Below are 21,412 nucleotides of genomic sequence, written 5' to 3'. Positions count from 1 at the left end.
ATGCAGGAGCTTGTGTCCCTGTGGAGTTGGGGTGCCCCACCCTCCTGGCACGTGGATACATTCACCAACCCAGAAGCTTTCCAAAATCTGCACTTTGGGGATTTTTATGGAGGCTTCATCACGCAGGGGTGATCAATTATTTACCTCAATTTCCAGCCTCTCTCTCTTCTCTGAAGAATGGGGGGTTGGGCTGAAAGTTACAACCTTCTAATCATGGCTTAGTCTCTCTGGTGACCAGCCCCCATCCAGGAGCCCACCAAGAGTCCCCTCATTACAACAAAAGACATTCCTATTACTCAGGAAATTCCAAGGGGTTAGGAGCTCTGTGTCAGATAACTGCTATCACTCAGAAAATTATAAGAGTTTTGGAGAGCCCTGTGTCAGGAACCAAGGTCAAAGACCAAATATTAGCAAGAACCAGGGGCAGAGACCAATAGGTATATTTCTTATTATTTCATAGCAGTCATATTGGATTAAGGACCCACCGTACTCCAGTATGACTTAATTTAACTAATTAAGGTAAATCTTTTGGAGGGGCACAGTTCAATCTGTAACAATACCTCATTTGAATGTGGTATATTTTTCTGCTGAGACTGCCTGATATATGGGTCAATCAAGGAAAGTCTTCCTGATAGTTGATATTAGAGTAGAGAGAAGTGAGGAAGGGAGACATTCAGCTGCTGAGTAGAATTAGAGGGGACTAAGTAGAGGGAACAACAATAATAGCCATAAATGTTCACACTCACATAGCATTTGTCACATGCAGGTGCAAGGCCATGAGGTAGAAGTATCCTTGACATAGTGGAGAAATACCCAGGATGTCGGGTGAAGGAGCTGGGACAGCTGTGGGGAGAGAGTAGCTGGTGGCATTAGAGGTGTAAAGGAAGTGGGGCAGTGAGCACAAAGCCACTGTAAAGGCTTTGGCTTTTATTCGGAGTAACTTGGAAAGTCATTAGAAATTTTAAGGGGGAGGAGTGACAGGATCTGACTTAGGCTTTAAAAGGATTACTCTGAGTGCTGCCTGGAGAACTTCTTGGTGTGGGCTGGGGGGACAGCAAGGATGTACGCAAAGAGACCAGTTAGCAGGTTATTGCAGTAATCCATAAGAGACTGGTGACTTGTGTTAGTGTGGAAACTTTACAAGTGGTAAGAAGTAGCTGGATTCTCAATTTATTGAAAATAGAGTTTACAGGTTTTGCTGATGGGGTTGATGCGGGATGTGAGAGAAAGAGGCTCACTGCACATGAGTTTCACATTAGGAAACTTCCTTGGAATTCTCTGGTCCTCCTGACTCAAGAGTGTCTGTCCTGACTGACGGTGTTCCGTGTGGCACACCCCTATCCAGCAGATACTCTCTGAGCATCTACTCTGTGCCAGGCATTGTGTTGGATATACAGTAATGGATAAAGACTGATTAGGGATCCTATTCAAAAAAATAGCAGTGTTTGACTTAAGCCCTTCCAAAGGCAAGGCGCATGGCTCCCATCTCCATTGGTTATAAAACCTATTGGTGATTTATGATGTAAGCTTTATGTTAATAGAACCTCTTTCCAAGTTCTAGATGTTTATAGAGTAGTGCAAATATTTCCTTATTGTAATTAAAGTTTTCAACTCTTTATTAAAAGTATTTCCTTTTGCAATTAAATATACTTTTAAAAACAACTTCAGCCCATAACAATTGAGCTTTGAAAATTTCTTCTGTCTTCTAGCTCTGCCTTCCTTCCTCATTTTCCACCCTGCCTCCCCCACCCCAAGTTTCTCAGCCCTGTGAGTCTCATTCATTGTTCAGTCACTAGGTCAGTTCAGACACTGAAATGGAGTTAGGAGTACCAGAAGTTTTTTTGGTGGATATCAACTGTGAAGAATACAAGGGAGGAAGCAGAATGCTGATATGTTTGCTGTGAAAGGAAAGAGAGAAGGAAACGTTGGGTAGAGAAAGACTCAGATTGTGATCTAGATCTGACAAAGTATTAGCCAACCCAACGGGAGTAAGTGGTGTGAAGATTACCTGTTAGAGCAGTCACTCTTTGGATGAAATTGCCAGACTCTGGTATCCCTGCCATGTTCAGTGGCTAGAGGCTGCCCAGGAAGAGCTGTCAGCTAACTGTACTCCTCATAGCTAAGTTCTCACAGGTAATTTTTTTCTTGAAGGGCTATCCAGGCAGTGCACTTTTTTGGCTGAAATAGGCATCTGCTTGCACCATGTAAACCCGCTTCTCCATACACACTCAGGAAACAGCTGTTCCAGGGGCCCATTGAGCCTCTCTTACTAAAGGGAAACCTAAATGAAGTAGGACAGTGGGACAAACCCCACACTGCATACTGGCAGCTGGTCTCGGGGCCACTACTGGTACTCATCATTTCCCTCCTCCACTGTCCATCCTAAATTCCCCTTGTTCTCATCAGTTACCTCTGCTGGTCTTGGTGCATTGCCTAGTGGTGTGACCCAAACCTTTATTCCTGAAGAGGGTGAGCCTTTGGTGTTTCCACTCTTCTCAGGTCTGGGTTGCTGTACTTGTCCATTCATAGTCACAACTGGGCAAGGGAGTAGCAAGAGGCATCCAAGTCAATTCCACATATATTCCTTCTTGTTCTGAGTATAAGGTGGTCCTACCTTCTCTCGCTGATAAGGATCAATTGCCTCTCCCAAGTTGATGACTCTTCTTGCTTTTTGGTCTCTTAATATAAGCAACAAAGCTTGTAGTTCAGTGGGACCATTGCTGTGTCCCCTGGCAAAGTACTCCCCCTTTGAGGACCAAGACTTCTAACACCACAGGTCCCAGAGTTGTGGGGACAGAAAAATCCTCAGTAGGTCACTGGGAGTGGTAAATGAGACCATTCTGCTTCCCTGCCTTGATTCCTGGACCCAATTAGTCTTCCTGCTGGGGACACCGTGCCCTAGACTCTAGAGCCTAGAGGGTACTTTTATTCAGTTTGTAGATTGCACCCTGGAGAATGAGACCCTGTTCTTACACAATGTTGCCCCTGAGATGGTGCTTCGTCTGCACCATCAGCAGATTGTTCTGTCACTCTCTCAGGCTGGCGCTTCTGGGGAAGGGTGGTATGTGATAAGACCAACATGTCCCATGACCATGGGACCACTGGCAAACCTCCTTCACTGTAAAGTGGGTCTCCTGGTTGGATGCTGTGATAGGCAGGGTTCTGGTCTATGGATCAGGCACTCTGTAAACTCCTGTAGAGTGGTATAGGCTGAAGCTCTGCTGGCAGGAAATGGAAACCTGTACTCAGAATAAATGTCTATTCCTGTGAGAATGAATTGCTTGGCCTTCCAGCATGCATAGGGCCCAACGAAGTCAACTTGTCACCAAGGGACCAGTTGGTCCCTCAGAGAATAGTACCACATTGGGAATTCGGCAGATTGGACATTCAGAGGTGATGATGGCTAGATTAGCCTTACCGAGAGTTCATGCCAAGAGGCCATACATAGTCTCCATCTCTGCCACCATGGTCACTCCACTCATCATGTTTCTACTCTTGCTTCCTATAGTCTATTCTAGATACAATAGCCATTCTTTTAAAACATGGATCTGTTCACTCATGCTTAAAACCCTACCCTGGCTACCCACTTCAACCAGTAAAATCCCAAATCTTTACATTGCCCCCTCCCCCATCCTCTTCTTTACTTTTCTGATGTCATCAGCTACACAGGTTCAATCTGCTCCAGCCGCACTGGCCTCCCTGCTGTCCCTTGAGTTGAACAGGTCCACTCCTACCTGATCTTTTGTTCTCTCTTCCTGAAATACTCTTCTACAGATATCGGCCCTCTCCTTCACCTCCTCCAACCTTTGCTCAAATTTCACCTTCTCAATGAAACCTGCTCTAACCCCTTAATCACCCTATGTAATACGACAAAATGCCCATTTCCCAGTCCAGCACTCCCTATACCCCTTACCCTGTTTCCTCCTCTTTTAACACAGTGCATTATTTATTTATTATGTTTCTTCTTTAGTGTTTGTCTCCCCTGCTAGAACACAGGGATCTTTGTCTATTTTACTTACATTCTTTAAGCACCAGAAAGAGTGCCTGAAACAGAAAGAACTAAGCAATGAAAGGAAAATTTAGCCACCCATCAAAAAAAAGCAAAGTAAAACAAGGTGATATTGTTACATGTTAAAATGAACATTTAAGGCTTAATAACCTCCAATAATATCAAAAAATATATGGGAAAAATGTTTTTCATAGTTTGCTGGTGATTTTACTATTTGTTACAACCTTTTGGAAAGCCACTTAGCGTATAGGTGGTTCTTAACTTCTGGAATTTCAACTCTTGTACACACTACATGAAACCTCTGAAACTACTTTTCTCAGCTTAGCTATCTAACTATGATTTGAAAAGTTGATACAATGGTGCAGTCAGCTAGCCACTGGGGCGAAGGCTTAGCATTCACATGTTTTATGTTTAAACAGTATCATTTATGCAACCGAACATTCTTTTTTTTTGAATTTTATTTTATTAATTTTTTTTATACAGCAGGTTCTTATTAGTTATCTATTTTATACGTATTAGTGTGTATACATCAATCCCAATCTCCCAGTTCATCCCACCACTATGCCCCACACCCCCGCTTTCCTCCCTTGGTGTCCATACATTTGTTCTCTACATCTGTGTCTCTATTTCTGCCTTGCAAACCGGTTCATCTGTACCATTTTTCTAGATTCCACATATATGTGTTAATAAACAATATTTGTTTTTCCCTTTCTGACTTACTTCACTCTGTATAACAGTCTCTAGGTCTATCCACGTCTCTACAAATGACCCAATTTCTTTCCCTTTCATGGCTGAGTAATATTCCATTGTATATATGTACCACAACTTCTTTATCCATTCGTCTGTCAGTGGACATTTAGGTTGCTTCCATGACCTGGCTATTGTAAATAGTGCTGCAGTGAACATTGGGGTGCATGTGTCTTTTTGAATTATGGTTTTCTCTGGGTATATGCCCAGTAGTGGGATTGCTGGGTCATATGGTAATTCTATTTTTAGTTTTTTAAGGAACCTCCAAATGGTTCTCCATAGTGGCTGTATCAATTTACATTCCCACCAACAGTGCAAGAGGGTTCCCTTTTCTCCACACCCTCTCTAGCATTTGTTGCTTGTAGATTTTCTGATGATGCCCATTCTAACTGGTGTGAGCTGATACCTCATTGTAGTTTTGATTTGCATTTCTCTAATAATTAGTGATGTTGAGCATCTTTTCATGTGCCTCTTGGCCATCTGTATGTCTTCTTTGGAGAAATGTCTATTTAGGTCTTCTGCCCATTTTTGGATTGGGTTGTTTGTTTTTTGACATTGAGCTGCATGAGCTGTTTGTGTAATTTGGAGATTAATCCCTTGTCAGTTGCTTCAATTGCAAATATTTTCTCCCATTCTGAGGGTTGTCTTTTCGTCTTGTTTATGGTTTCCTTTTCTGTGCAAAAACTTTTAAGTTTCATTGGGTCCCATTTGTTTATTTTTATTTTCATTATTCTAGGAGGTGGGTCAAAAAAGATCTTGCTGCGATTTATGTCAACGAGTGTTCTGCCTATGTTTTCCTCTACGAGTTTTATAGTGTCTGGCCTTACATTTAGGTCTTTAATCCATTTTGAGTTTATTTTTGTGTATGGTGTTAGAGAGTGCTCTAATTTCATTCTTTTACATGTAGCTGTCCAGTTTTTCCAGCACCACTTATTGAAGAGGCTGTCTTTTCTCCATTGTATATCCTTGCCTCCTTTGTCGTAGATTAGTTGACCACAGGTGTGTGGGTTTAACTCTGGGCTTTCTGTCCTGTCCTATGGATCTATATTTCTGTTTTTGTGCCAGTACCATATTGTCTTGATTACTGTAGATTTGTAGTATAGTCTAAAGTCAGGGAGTCTGATTCCTCCAGGTCCATTTTTTATCCCTCAAGATTGCTTTGGCTCTTCGGGGTCTTTTGTGTCTCCATACAAATTTTCAGATTTTTTGTTCTAGTTCTGTAAAAAATGCCATTGGTAGTTTGGTAGGGATTGCATTGAATCTGTAGATTGCTTTGGGTAATATAGTCATTTTCACAATATTGATTCTTCGAAAGTAAGACATGGTATATCTCACCATCTGTTTGTATCATCTTTGATTTCTTTCATCAGTGTCTTACAGTTTTCTGAGTACAGGTTTTTTACCTCCTTGGTAGGTTTATTCCTAGGTATTTTATTCTTTTTGTTGCAATGGTGAATGGGATTGTTTCCTTAATTTCTCTTTCACATCTTTCGTTGGTAGTGTATAGGAATGCAAGAGATTTCTGTGCATTAATTTTGTATCCTGCAACTTTACCAAATTCATCGATTAGCTCTAGTAGTTTTCTGGTGACATCTTTAGGATTATCTATGTATAGTATCATGTCATCTGCAAACAGTGACAGTTTTACTTCTTTTCCAATTTCTTTTTTTTTTCATTTGAACTGATTTTCTCATTAATTTTGCAAGAGAGAGTCGAAAAATTGTTAGCAACAAGTTGTGAAATAGATTAGATTTTTTGCTGAAGTTCAATATGTTTAAATAGTTTGGGTTCTTCTGTTTTTTCCCAGTTCAACATTCTTTTTCTTTCAGCAGGTTTTTTCATTACTAGCTAAAGCTGATTTATTTATGATTTATTTCAAGTATACCTGGCTTGTCTTTTGAGCTAAAAAGCATAGCTGGCTTTTTGTTGAAATCACGTTTATGTGTTTATTAGTTTATTGTCATTTTTTTCTCCAATATTTATTGGGAAGCAATTATATGTCAGGCCCTACCTATGTCTGATGAGTCTCTGAATCTCTGCCCTCAGGAGGTTACTAAGAGAAATAAACAAGTCCAAGATCTCTGTTATGTGCTGGGATTGAGGTAGATTCCAGGAAGGCAGTAAGGCTTGATTGGCTCTTGATGAGGTAGGAGATGGACACAGGGATCCAGCATCTTTTCAGCTCTCTGTCTGTCTCTGTTTCACAGCTGGTTATCTAATCTATATATTGGTCAAGTGTTTTGAAAATTATATTAGAGTTATAATATTATATTGTCATAAATGAAACTATGAATAAATTAATATAATCCTATGGGCTTCTCTAAAGAAACTTTAGAGCATTTAAAATGTTTTTTCTACTTTAAATAGAAAGTATGGGTTCCTTTTCCCAGACCCATGTTTATAATTTGTGGTTTTGCAATACATGCAATACATGTGTTTTGCAGAGCTGTTGCACTATATATTAATTAAGAAGAGTCCCAGGACCCAAAGTGTTTGAAGCTTAGATAGTTGTCGCACTGATACATCTTTTCTTGCATATTCATTGTTGAGTGAAATTGGTTTTATGGTTTTAGTTCCTACTGGTATTCCCAATCTGTCTCATTTCTTATTGAGTCTCCTTACTGCCAGTTCCAAATTATTATAAAGTAGTTGTAACCCATGTTGTAGTTCATGGGCTACATAAAATATGGGCTAAAAATAAAATAAAACCAAAAAATACGGGGGCTGTGAATAGGGTGTGCTCCTAAACGTAGCAGAGCTGTACCTCTTGCTCTTCCATGTAGCTTTCACGATGAAACCACTGGCTCCGAGAAAGTTAGGAATGAAGAAGACTCTGCTGGTCAAAGTATAGGTTTTTGGCAGAGGGAAATAATTTGGTTGTGTTGTTGCATTATATGACATTTTAAAAAGGTATCATATTCAGCTACTTATAAAAAGTGATTATAAGCCACTTAAAGAAATATCACCTCTCATATTGGTATAAGAAACAGTAAAAACTGACAGCCTGAGACTTTAGTATATACCCATTCAATTTAGGATCTGACGGCACAATAAAAGACTATTTAATAATCTTTAATAGGGAAAAGTGTTAGCAGTGGAATAATTGGTTAGCTATGTAGAAACCATGGTGGGTTGAATTGTGTCTCCCCAAAAGATATGTTTAAGTTCTAACCCCCCGTACTTGTGAATGTTACCATATTGGAAAGAGTCTTTATAGATATAATCCAGTTAAGATGAGGTCATGCTGGATTAGAGTGGACCCTAATCCAGCGACTGGTGACCTGATAAGAAGGAGGAAATTTGGACACAGACACAGACAAAGAGAAGAATGCCATGTGACAATGGAAGCAGAGATTGGAGCAATGCTGCCATAATCCAAGGAATACCAGGAATTTTTAGCAACCACCAGAAGTTAGGAAGAGACAAGGAAGGATCTTCCCCTAGAGCCTTCAGAGAGAGCATAGCCCTGCCAACGCCTTGATTTCAGATTTCTAGCCTCCAGAATTGTGAAGCAATACATTTCTATTGTTTTAGGCACCCAGTTTGCTGTAATTTGTTACAGTAGCCCTAGGAAACTAATACCAAAACTTCTAGGAACACTAACAACAATTCCAGATGGATTGATTAGTAAATATAAAAAGTCAGACTATGGAAACAGAATAAATAAGGTGCATATATTTATCAAATTTCTGGTTGGCAGCAAATATCCAAGTTAAAAAAAATAGCCATAATGGATTGACTAGATAAAGATTTCATTATCTCATCATGTGGTAACAATATAAACAGAATAAAAAGCATGCAACAAACTGAAAAATATTCCCAACATGTGACAAATTTAATAGCCTTAATATATAAATTACTCATACAAATTAAAAAGAAAAACATTACAATCCAATTAGGCAAAAGCACAAATGGTTTATACAGAAAATTTGCAGGAAAAGTACATTTAGCCAGTAAATAATAATGTGGGCCATTGTTGTTTTCTTTTTAAGATTTTTTTTTTTGATGTGGACCATTTTTAAAGTCTTTATTGAATTTGTTACAATACTGCTTCTGTTTTATGTTTTGGTTTTTTGGTCGCGAGGCATGTGAGATCTTAACTCCCCGACCAGGGATCGAACCTGCACCCTCTACATTGGAAGGCAAAGTCTTAAGCACTGGATCGCCATGGAAGTCCCGTGGGCCATTGTTTATACAGTGCTTATTATGTGTTCAGGTCCTTTTCTAAATGCCTAATATATTAACTTTTAATCTTCACATCATTATGAGATGACTCTGGTCGAGTTATTTAATCTTTCTGTGCCTTTCAGTTTCCCTCCTCTGTGAACATGTCTGAGAATTACTCCACGAAAGATGCAAAGACGTGAGATTGCTAGGTCAACAGAGAATGTGGATTTTCAATTTAATAGAGCCTACCAAAGTTCTATCGAAATTGCCATGTATATTCCTATCAACACGGTTTGAGAGTACCAGTTTCCCCTGCCCCCCAGCCAACACTTCATAGGTTCTATAATTTTCTTTTTTGCCAATCTGATGGGCACATCACTCTTGCCTCTCAAGAATTCAAATCCTATTCATCCTTAAAGGCACGTTCTCCTTGAAGATTTCCTTCAACTGCTCAGTAAATCATTTTTCCTTCCTCTCAATTCCCTTATCATTTTATCTACTCATTCAACAAATATTTATTGAGCATTTACTGTATGTTCTAGTCACTGCAGTTAAAGCAATGGATAAATCAGGCAAAAATTTCTACCTTTATGGAGCTTACATTCTAAGGGGGAAGGCAGACAATAAAAATAAATAAAGTTAAATTTATAGAATATTAAATAGCGGTAAGAACAAAGAAAGCACATGTGGGGGTGGGGTAAGAAGTATCAGAGTGGAAATAGGATTGAAAATTTAAATTTATTTATTTATTTTTGGCTGCATTGGGTCTTCACTGCTGTGCGCGGGTTTTCTCTAGTTGCGGTGAGCGGGGCCTACTCTTTGTTGTGGTGCGTGAGCTTCTCGTTGCAGTGGCTTCTCTTTGCAGAGCACAGGCTCTAGGCGTGCGGGCTTCCTTAGTTGTGGTATATGGACTCAGTAGTTGTGGCTCACGGGCTCTAGAGCACAGGCTCAGTAGTTGTGGCGCATGGGCTTAGTTGCTCCGTGGCATGTGAGATCTTCCCGGACCAGGGCTCGAACCCATGTCCCCTGCATTGGCAGGCGGATTCTTAACCACTGCGCCACCAGGGAAGTCCAGGATTGAAATTTTAGATTCCATGTCTGAGGGAAATCCTAGGGAAAGGTTACTTGTGCCTCTCTTATAGCATTTATCACTTTCTATTCTATATGTTTATTTTATTTATTTTATTGTGGCAAAATATACACAACATAACAATTTACCATTTTAATCATTTTAAAATATATAGTTTAGTGACAATAAGTACTTTCATATTGTTGTGCAACCATCACCACTGTTCATCTCCAGAACTTTTCATCATCCCAAACTGAAACACTGTACCCATTAAACTATAACTCTCCATTCTGCCCTTGCCCCCCCGACTCCTCCCCCCATCCTCGTCCCTAGCAACCCTTTTACTTTCTGTCTATGAACTTGACTACCTTAGGTACCTCATATAAATGGAACCATACAGTATTTGTCCTTCTGTGTTTGGTCTGTGTTTGGTTTATTTCACTTAGGATAATTTCTTCAACCTTCTTCCATGTTGTATTATATATCAGAATTTCCTTCCTTTTTAAGTCTGAATAATATTCCATTATATGTATATAGCACACTTTGTTTATCCATTCATCTGCCCATGGACATTTGGGTTGTTTCCACTTTTGTCTGTTGTGAATAATGCTGTGAACATGGGTGTACAAATATCTGTTCAAATCTCTACTTTGAGTCCTTTTGGGTATATAACCAGAAGTGGAATTACTGGATCAAATGGTAATTGTGTGTTTGATTTTTTGAAGAACTGCCATACTGTTTTTCATTGTGGCTGCACCATTTTACATTATTACCAGCAACGTACAAGGGTTCCAACTTCTCCACGTCCTTGCCAAAGCTTCTTTTAAATAATAGCCGTCATAATGGATTTGAACTGGTATCACATTGTGGTTTTGAGCTGCATTTCCTTAGTGATTAGTGATGCTGAGCATCTTTTCGTGTGCTTTTTGGCCATTTGTGTATCGTCTTTGGAGAAACAGCTGTTCAAGTCCTTTGCCCATTTTTGAATTGGGTTGTTTGTTTTTTTGTTGTTGAGTTCTGGGTGTTCTCTATATATTCTGGATGTTATTCCGTTATCAGATATATAATCCAGAAATATTTTCTCCTGTGAGTTGCCTTTTTATTTTAATAATAGTGTCTGTTTTAGTCCATTTGGGCTACTATAACAAAATTACCATAAACCAGGTAGTTTATAAACAACCGAAATTTACTTTTCACCATTCTGGAGGCTGGGAAGTCCAAGATCAAGGTGCCAGCAGCTTCAGTGTCTGGTGAAGGCCCACTACCTGGTTCATAGATAGCAGTCTTCTTGCTGTGTCCTCACGTGGCGGAAGGGATGAGGGAGCTCTCTGGAGTTCCTTTTATAAGGGCACTAATCTCATTCATGAGGGCTGTGCCCTCATGACACAGTCACCTCCCAAAGGCCCCACCTCCTAATACCGTCACCTTGGGGGCTAGGATTTCAACATAGGAGTTTTGAGGGGACACAAACATAGCAGTGTCCTTTGGTGCACAAAATTCTTAATTTTTATGACGTCCAATTGGCCTATTTTTTCTTTTGTAGCTGTTCTTTTGGTGTCATATCCAAGAAATCATTGTCAAATTCAATGTCATGAAGCTTTCCCCAGTTCTAAAAGTTTTATAGTTTTAGAGCTTGTGTTTAGGTCTTTCATCCATTTTGAGTTAATTTTGTATACGGTGTTAGGTAAGAGTCCAGTTTCATTCTTTTGCACGTGGATATTAGATGTTCATTTTTATTACATTTGCTGATTTTCCATATTGCAAGAAGGCCTTTTGAGGACAGCACTGTGTCTTATAATTCTTTATATCCCTTACAGTACCAGGCATTTAACAACAGCTTAATGCCCTCTAAAAAAATGCTTTGTTGTTCCTGACTATTGAATTGAATTGAAAATATTAGTCTGTTTGTACCCTAATTGTTAGGACACAGCACATAATTGGCATTTTTAAAACGTTTATTAAAATAAGAATTAAATATATTCTTATTCCGAGAGATCTCATTGTCAAAGAAAGGTTATTTTTTCAATTAAGTGATATTGAGAGGATTGGAGAATGAGTAGAGTATTGTAAATGTTGTATTACATAATACACATATGTAAAAGGAGGATGACATAAATAGCAAAAAATAATTTGCATAGCCATCTTCAAAACAAATATTTCCACTTTGAAGAAGATGAATTAAAACTAGGAATTCACCATTTTTCTCTCCTTGAAATCTTTTTGAAATAATCTAGTTTTGTTTTGTTTTTTAAATAAGAGCTCTGGAAAACCAGGAAGGTGATGTGATAGTTATATAAAAGTGTTCCCAGTGAAACAGGCACATTGGTACTCAGGTCCTTGTGTAGTTCTCCTCTCATACTGAAGCAGGACTTTAGCCAATAGAATACCAAGAGTGGTACTGGACCATTTTGTATCTAAGCCTTTAAAAGTCCTGGCAGCTTCCTCTTTTACACTTGCAGGGAAGGAAAGAAAAACTTTTTTTCTGTATCCAACTTAGGTCATTGACTGGGGCCCTGCCAATTAAACTGCCTAAAGACAGAGAGAAGAACAAAAGAATTTTATTAACACTTGCATTATGTGTCTGCTCAGTGATGAGTTGCTCAAAGGAGTGGCTAGAACTTGGGCTTGTATGGGATCTTAGCAAAGAACAATAAATTTGTAGAGAAGTGACAGGACAAAGGGAGATAGTTTTAGGCTTCCAAGGGTGACAAACTGTGGGAAGGTAAATATGTGGGGGAAGCTAATGGAGTGAGGTTGGTTTCTGCAGGTCCATATCGGTGTTGACTTTCCATCTTTTTCATGGCCATAAAACTTCCCTGGGAGAGGGAGTTATGGCAGCTCTCATTTCTCAGAAGTTTCTGCTTTTTGTCAGGTAAGGGAAGCTCCTGGAAGGTGTCTTTCTGCACTTGTCGATTCTCATTTGCCTCTAGCTCAAAATAATCCTTATGCCAATGGCATATTTCAGGGTGGCATATTCTGGCCCCTACCCACTCTTGGAAGCTCGCCACCATGTATGAAGTCCAACTACCATGCTATAGAGAGAGGCCATGTAGAAAGACCTTGGAGGATGAGATACCCCTGAGGATGGAGAGAATGGCCATTTGGAGAAGCACCAAGGGGCCAGATGTGTGAGATCATCTCGGATGTCCCCATGCAGCTTAGCCGTCTGAGTGTAACTGCGCGAGAGACCTAAAATGACACCAGGAGAACTGCTCAGCTGAACCCAGTCAACACATAACGTCATGAGAGATCTTAATAAGTTAATGTTTTAAGCCATGAAATTTTGGGTTGATTGATACTTGGCTATCATTCTAGAAGCTATAAAGCATCTGGAAGTGGACTGACAGTAAACAAACAAACGCAGGTAGAACTTCCTGTATGTGTTCCACGCTCAGAGCAGAGGCAATGCTATCAGGAGCCAGCCCTGAGATGCAAAGAATTGGGTGGGGTTGTGAACTTAAGGACCTTCACTTTGCTAGGCGTGCCGGCTAAGGGAGGGGTGTGCCACAGCCAGCTCCTGGATCGGGCAGTAAGGGGTTTGGTGGCTGCAGTGACCCTTCAGGTTGCCATGGTAAATTGAGCATGTCATGACAAGTCCAGCATATCACCACCGCAGTAACCTCCTGCAATGTCTCTAATATCCAAGGACAGAAGCTGGCATGTTTGGCAATTTTTTAATGGTGCAGGGAGGGCATCAAAGCAAAGAATTTAGAGAACTCCATTTATCTTACTTGAGAGAGTTTCCAAACTGTCTCTAGGGAGGTGTGTAGCTGAAAATATTCCAAGAGCAAAGGTCAAGGCTTACTGAGATTGATCTCACCAAATGAAGCAGGATGTGAAAACAAACAAAAAACAACAGGAGAGATCATTTAGCCAGTGTAATAATAACAGCTATCACTTAAGTACCATTTACTATGTGCTAAAGGCCACTGCCCCAGTTCACTCACAACCTCATAAAAAACGGTGACAAAGAGGATGGCAGCAGTCTGATCCCAGGGTTTTCACTATTAACCACTGGTCCATATAAACAGAATGTGATAAAAGTGACCATTTCAAATCAGTGGGAGAAGAATGGATGTTTCAATAATAGTAAGCTTGTACTGCAGAAATTAGGCCAGTTACAGAAAGGGGTCAGTGCTCCAGCTAACTTCATTCACAAAAAAGAGCAGAATTAAAATGAAGACAAAAATAAACCATGTGCTATGTTAATATCTCTAAGTAATAGAGCATGCTTACAAATTGATAAGAAAACGTCTAATAGGAAATTTGCCAAATGATATGGACAGGCAATAAACAAATATAAAACACAAGTGGTCAATATACACATTAAAAAAAATTACATTTCAACTCAACACAAGAGAAAAGAACACTTGTCCTTTAGATTGGGTTGTTTGTTTTTTTGATATTGAGCTGCATGAGCTGTTTGTATATTCTGATTAATCCCTTGTCGGTCACTTCATTTGCAAATATTTTCTCCCATTCTGTGGACTGTCTTTTCGTTTTGTTTATAGTTTCCTTGCTGTGCAAAAGCTTTTAAGTTTAATTAGGTCCCATTTATTTGTATTTATTTTCATTACTCTAGGAGATGGATCCAAAAAATATTTCTGTGATTTCTGTCAAAGAGTGTTCTGCCTATGTTTTCCTCTAAGAGCTTTATAGTATTCAGTCTTCCATTTAGGTCTTTAATCCATTTTGAGTTTATTTTTGTGTATGGTGTTAGGGAATGTTCTAATTTCATTCTTTTACATGTAGCTGTCCAGTTTTCCCAGCACCATTTATTGAAGAGACTGTCTTTTCTCCGTTGTATATATCCTTGCCTCCTTTGTCATAGATTAGTTGACCATAGGTGCGTGGGTTTATCTCTGGGCTTTCTGTCCTGTTCCATTGATCTATATTTCTGTTTTTGTGCCAGTACCATACTGTTTTGATTACTGTAACTTTGTAGTATCGTCTGAAGTCAGAGAGCCTGATTCCCACATCTCCATTTTTCTTTCTCAGGACAGAATTTTTTGAAATAAAATATCAGTACTCACTATTAGCAAAGATGAAAAGAGGTGGCCATTTTCTTACACTGTTTATAGACAAATGAATTGCAATATTCCTGGAAAGTTAAATGGCAATATGTAAAAACATCTTTAAGATTTTTATAATTTTTCATATAATAACTCTACTTCTAGATATTAGTCCTAAGGAAATATCAGCAATATGAACTCCCTTTTATAAACAAGATTTATATATCCTCATTAATTACAATAGGAAAAAACTAGAAGGTGGAAATAGCCCAACTGTTGATCACTTAGAAGAATGATTCAACAAATTACAATGTATACATTTGATGGAATTGCTTAATTATTGTAAATCATGATTTTGAAGCATATTTACTAACACAATAAAGTGCCACTTATTCATTTATTTGTCCATTCTGCCAATATGTATTGAATAACTAACACGTGTCAGGCACTGTTATAGATGCTGTGTTTTCATGATGAACAGAACTCCCTTCTGGAACAACTGCTGTTCTGGAACATACATTCAGTGAGGACAGAAAATAAAAAAGCAAACGTATTATGTCAGGTGGCAATAAATGCCAAGAAGAAAAATAAAATCAGAGCAGAGGAGGGTTAATACTGTTAAAATATGATAGAATGATACAGTGTTAGGAACTGTTTATATATTATAATCCTGGTTTTGTAAATAAATAAACAACCACCATTACCACCACCATGATAAATATATGTACATAAAAACAGAACAATGACTTGAAGAAAAAAAGAATCAGAACATTCACAATGGTTAGCCCAGGGTAGTAAAATAAGTTGTGGTTTTCATTTTTTTTAATTTTATTTTTAAAAAATATTTTTTAATTTTTAAAAATATTTTATTTATTTTTGGCTGCGTTGGGTCTTAATTGCCACGTGCAGGCTTTCTCTAGTTGCGGTGAGCAGGGGCTACTCTTTGTTGCAGTGTGCAGGCTTCTCATTGCAATGGCTTCTCTTGTGGAGCACAGGCTCTAGGCGTGCAGGCTTCAGTAGCTGCAGCACGCGGTCTCAGTAATTGCAGCACGCGGGCCCTAGAGCACATGGGCTTCAGTAGTTGTGGCATGTGGGCTCAGTAGTTGTGGTGTGCAGGCTCTAGAGTGTGCAGGCTTCAGTAGTTGTGGCATGTGGTCTCAGTAGTTGCAGCGTGCAGGCTCTAGGGCACATGGGCTTCAGTAGTTGTGGCACGTGGGCTCAGTAGTTGTGGCTCGCGGGCTCTAGAGCGCAGGCTCCATGGTTGTGGTGCACGGGCTTAGTTGCTCTGTGGCATGTGGGATCTTCCCGGACCAGGAATTGAACCCAGGTCCCCTGCATTGGCAGGCAGACTCTCAACCACTGCACCACCAGGGAAGTCCCACTTGTGGTTTTTAAATATGTTTTCATTTTTCCAAAATGTCAATAAAGAACTTTTATTTAGCATTAGAAAAGTAAACCACAACACAAATTATTTAAATATTTGCTGAGTTACGTTTAAAATGGAAATATTATATTTACATGTTTATTGTTAAGCTTACTGGCTTAGAAGAACACAACACTTGCTAAAACCCATAGAATGTACAACACAGAGTGAACCCTAATTTGTGCCGTGGACTTTGGGTGATAGCGGTATGTCAGTGCAGTTTCATTGCTCATAAAGAGCATACCCTGTGGCACAGAATGTCCGCAATGCGAGAGGTTGTGTGTGTGAGAGGACAGGGAATACATGGGAGCTCTCTGTGCTTTCCACTCAGTTTTGCTGTGAACCTACAACTACTCTAAAAAAATTAAGTCTATTAATTTAAAAAAAAGAACACAGCAACCGTAATGATGTCAGGCATAGGATTTCTTTAAGGAAGGAATTTTGTAAATACCCTTTATCTTGGTAAATTTGGCATAAATTTGGCACGTATCTGTCCTTCAGTCCAAGAAGTACAGTTTTTCAGTATCATGTGAAACGTTTACCACATTTATAAGGGTATTTATATTTATTTAAATACCAGGTCCGTCAGATTGAGGTACAAAACCAATGCCTATTTATTACTGAATAAGAAAGTTCTGGTCACATGGGCTGGAATACACGTATTGCTATAAGCAACATATTTTCTTTGTGAAGGAATGGAAAAAGGCTATATTATCAGAAGATGGGCTGGAGAGCCTGAAATTAGAGGAATTAGGAACTAGTTTTATGATTTGATTATCTAAAGTGTTTCTCAAAGTATAAGTCCATTGACTACCTCCATCAGTCTCCCCAAGGATGTTCACTAAAATGGAAATTCTTCGACACTAACCTAGATTTACTGTATCAAAATCTCCAGGTATGGACCCAGAGTCTGCACTTTTAACAAACATCCAAGGTGATATTTATGTGCATGGAAGTTTGGGAACCAGCAGTACTTGGTTCCAGTGTAACCAGGAAAAAGGGTAGTGGTGCCCCTTTTCTACAATATGGGAGACTTTGCCAATAGGAAATTAACAGGTCAAGGGTGTTGGTAAGACTGACTTTTCACTACATCTACTGGTAGAGTACTGCTAATTTCAAACTCTGAGACTGCTTTTCTCTGATTCCCTGATGTTCTTAACTTCATTTGATCGCTGTCAAGTCATGGGAGAAAATCATTCTTTTTTCACTTCATATCACTGCCCAGATTTATTATATACTTTTTATATATTTTTATAGAAGTGTAATTGCATACAGTGACAGTGACAATTTGATGAGTTTTGACAACTGCAGATATCTGTGTAACCAGTACTCCAGCTGAGTATGCCATCATCCTAGGAGGTTCACTACGGTCTCTTCCATTCTATTCCTGCCCCTATCTATCCTGGCAACCACTATCATGATTTCTCTCCCCACAGATCAGTTTTGCCTGTTCTATAATTTCACAAAATGATGTATTAACTATGGGCTAACTCCATAATTTTTATAAGACAGTGACACTCATTTTTCCAAGTTCTTTTAAGAGAAACCACTCTAGACAACCCTTGGAAAACTCCAACACATTTCATTTTGTGTTGGTAAAGGTAGAATACCTTACTAGAAGTATAAACAGTATGCCACTGAGGACTTTAGAAACTATTCTTCTGTAATTAGTTAGCTAGTTTTAAGCCTTGAACTAGACATATTTCAACTAAAAGCACTCTGATAATAGAAGAGTATGCAGATGATCCAAATGGAATCAATTCTTCTGATCCGAAACAGTGATACCCCCAATCTCCTGTAAGAATTTGGAGATCAACTTGCTAACATGCTATTGGTAATACTTAGGAAGAAGGAAGAATGTGTGGAGATAGGCAAATGAATGCCACTTGATCCATAGACTGTGGACCACCAAGTTTGATCCTGTATTAGCTTTCAAAAGGGATCAGTAACATCTTCCCCAACCTTGGATTTCAACATATTCTTATCCACTTTTGTCTTTGGAGGCCCACAATTGCAGTCTTTTTCAGACCCTAAAAGAGAAATTTGAGAAATAGTACATCCTTTCTACCATCTATTATCATAATTCCCTTGTACCTGTAACACATCCTCTGGTCCTTGCCAGTTTTGCATGCTTTGATTCCTCCAGGATTTTAACATTCCTGCTACTATTTGTATGGTTCTCTGTCACTCTGATCACTTGCCTCCGTCTTTTTGAGTGTTCATTCTATATTCTAGTTTAAAGAGCTCTGTGCCATCTCTCTAATTTCTTTAAGAATATCCGCACCTCTTTTCTCTTCTTTGGAATTGCCCAAAGTCATGCTTCTGAGCACTTCCTGGTACTGTCTTCTTTTGGAAACTTGTGGAATTATGCCTATTTTAAAAGATATTTTGAAGTCTAGCTTCCTTAAGTCCTCTGTACGCATTTTATCCAGCTCATCCTTGTCTTCCCTTGAAGACGACATGGCCACATTCTCCCGGGGTCTCATCCCTTCCACTCTAACAAATGGCTTCTTCCCATTGGTTGGAATCAGTCAGAGCATAGTTATTTTTATTCTTTCCTCTACCTTCTAGGATGTGAAGGCAAGTGAAAAAAACTCTGCTTTTATCTGAATGAGATATCCAGAATGTTATCCCCAGCGTGTATGCTCTGCCAATTTTGTGGCTTTCCCCCATGTGGCTCAGCTCAGTTTCCATAAAAACATCACTTCTGTTCCTCTCTCCTTTCATCTTCATCCAAGTGTTCAGGGATTCCTCTGAATCTATTGTTATTACAGCCTACAGTGCTGTTCCATCTCCTCTCAACGGGTCTTTTGTGCACAGCACACCCTCTATCACTATGTTCCCATGGACCTGTTCCATCCTGCCAACTCTCTTGGTATCTATGAGGTCTTGTTTGTCACCCTGTGCTGTAATCTCAAGGTTACTATGTTCTGTGCATGATATCAGGACATCTGCTGTCTAGTTTGTTTCTGATGTCCTTCCCAATAGTTTTCTCATGGAATCACTCGGCACCTCCCTCACTGTTGAAATTCTTCCCAGGCCTTCCTTCATGTCATCCATGGAAACCCATTTCAGTTTTATGTAGGTGTTTTTTTCTCCTTTCCATCTGTTTTCCATTTACAGCCCTTTTGGCCAGATGAGTTGGTCTCTGACTAAACACATTCTTTTCACTCTTTGAAAAATGTTCTCCATTCTTAGTCAAATATCCTTCATTCCTACATTTGAAGCTGTGGCCCTGAAATGAAAATTTGCACCAAGTGTGTATCTGGCCATTCATTTTTTAAAAAAAATTATTTGTTATTTATTTTTGGCTGCATTGGGTCTTTGTTGCCGCGCGCAGGCTTTCTCTAGTTGCGGCGAGCGGGGGCTACTCTTCGTTGCGGTGCGTGGGCTTCTTATTGCAGTGGCTTCTCTTGTTGCGGAGCATGGGCTCTAGGCATGTGGACTTCAGTAGTTGTGGCACATGAGCTCAGTAGTTGTGGCTTACAGGCACTAGAGCACAGGGTCAGTAGTTGTGGCACACAGACTTAGTTACTCTGCGGCATGTGGGATCTTCCCAGACCAGGGCTCAAACCCGTGTCCCCTGCACTGGCAGGCGGATTCTTAACCACTGCCCCACCAAGGAAGTGCCCTGGCCATTCATTTTTCATGTCACATTTTCGTTCTCCACATTTGTGCCCTAAGTCTTCTATGTTCCAAATTTCACAGCATCTTGAGATGCTTCCATCTCTATTTTGACGGCTTTTCATTTCCCTGTAACTTGGCAGTTGTTAGTTTGACCAGCCTCAGCAGGCTCTGCCGTATGCCAGATTCGTATTCCGCGAGATAACTCCTCTTCCTGCATGACTTAATTGTGTCAATTCAGAGATATTACCATATCCCTCGCTCGGAGTCCCCAAATTCCAGCATATGACTTTTCCTCTGTAGCTTTACCATTTGTGTGTCTTTCTCCTCTGTGGGAAAGGAATATCAAAGGTGGTGTAGCATAGTAGAAAGGAGGCTTGCTCTGCTACTTATTACTGGGCAGCTAAAGAGGAGAAATAACTGGGAATTCCCTGGAGGTCCAGTGGTTAGGACTCCATGCTTCCACTGCAGGGGGCACAGTTTTGATCCCTGGTCGGGGAACTAGCATCCTGCATGCTGCACAGCACGGCCAAAAAAAACCAACAAATAACTAAAATAAGTGAACTTTCCAAGCCTCAGCTTCTTTATCCTTCAAGTAGTGATAGAATAATAACATGACTAGGTTATTATGATGATTTAATAAGATACTATATATGAGACCACTTTGTACGCTGAAAGGAACACAAATACAGGTCTTAAGGATAATCATTGGGTAATTCAACCTGCAGAGCACATGCAGCAGCCATGAGAGGTTGCTCAATATTTGCTCCAACCCTGTATTAAGTCAAATATTGAGTGCCTCCTAGAAGCCAGATTCTCTAAAGAGAAACAGAGGCAGGCACACAAAACTCGGTGGTCGAGTTCTTAGCCAGGAAGAAACTGAATTTAGGAGTACGTCCTTTCCCCAGAGGATTAACATGGGCATTGTGGTAGCCCATGCGCTGCTCACAAACGTCTGTGCCATGCTTTGTTCTTCGGATTTTAACACCATCCTGCACAAGTGTTCCTGAGCATCCCAGAGGCCATCCCAGTGGTGTGCAAGAATCTGCTTATTTCCTAGAACTCCAGGCAGTTTGGACCTCTAGCTCATGCATCCACCCTAAGCTAACTTCATCTGGGAACTGGCCACAGTACCCCTTCTCCACCGTAACCATGATGGGATGGCATGGCTCTCTAGTTAGTTTGTTGGACAACTGTAAGAACAGCTAACCATGATGATAGCACCTACAAGTCTCATGTTTTGAATACCTACCATGTGTCACATAGTCTGCTAGGCTCTCAATATACATCACTGTTTTTCAACCATTTTTTAAAAAATTATTGTTCCCCTAAGGAGCCTTTTTAGACATGTTTTTCTTAAT

General features: G+C 39.8%; 1 long non-coding RNA gene across 1 annotated transcript in view; it reads left to right on the top strand.

The window, feature by feature from the left end:
- The window catches only part of LOC101286967 (uncharacterized), a 48,548-nt gene that overhangs the window by 4,125 nt on the left and 23,011 nt on the right, over positions 1-21,412 (top strand). The window lies entirely within an intron of this gene.

Source organism: Orcinus orca, chromosome 6, assembly GCF_937001465.1.
Source record: "Orcinus orca chromosome 6, mOrcOrc1.1, whole genome shotgun sequence".
Lineage (NCBI taxonomy): Eukaryota > Metazoa > Chordata > Mammalia > Artiodactyla > Delphinidae > Orcinus > Orcinus orca.
This window is presented reverse-complemented; position numbering and strand designations above follow the sequence as displayed.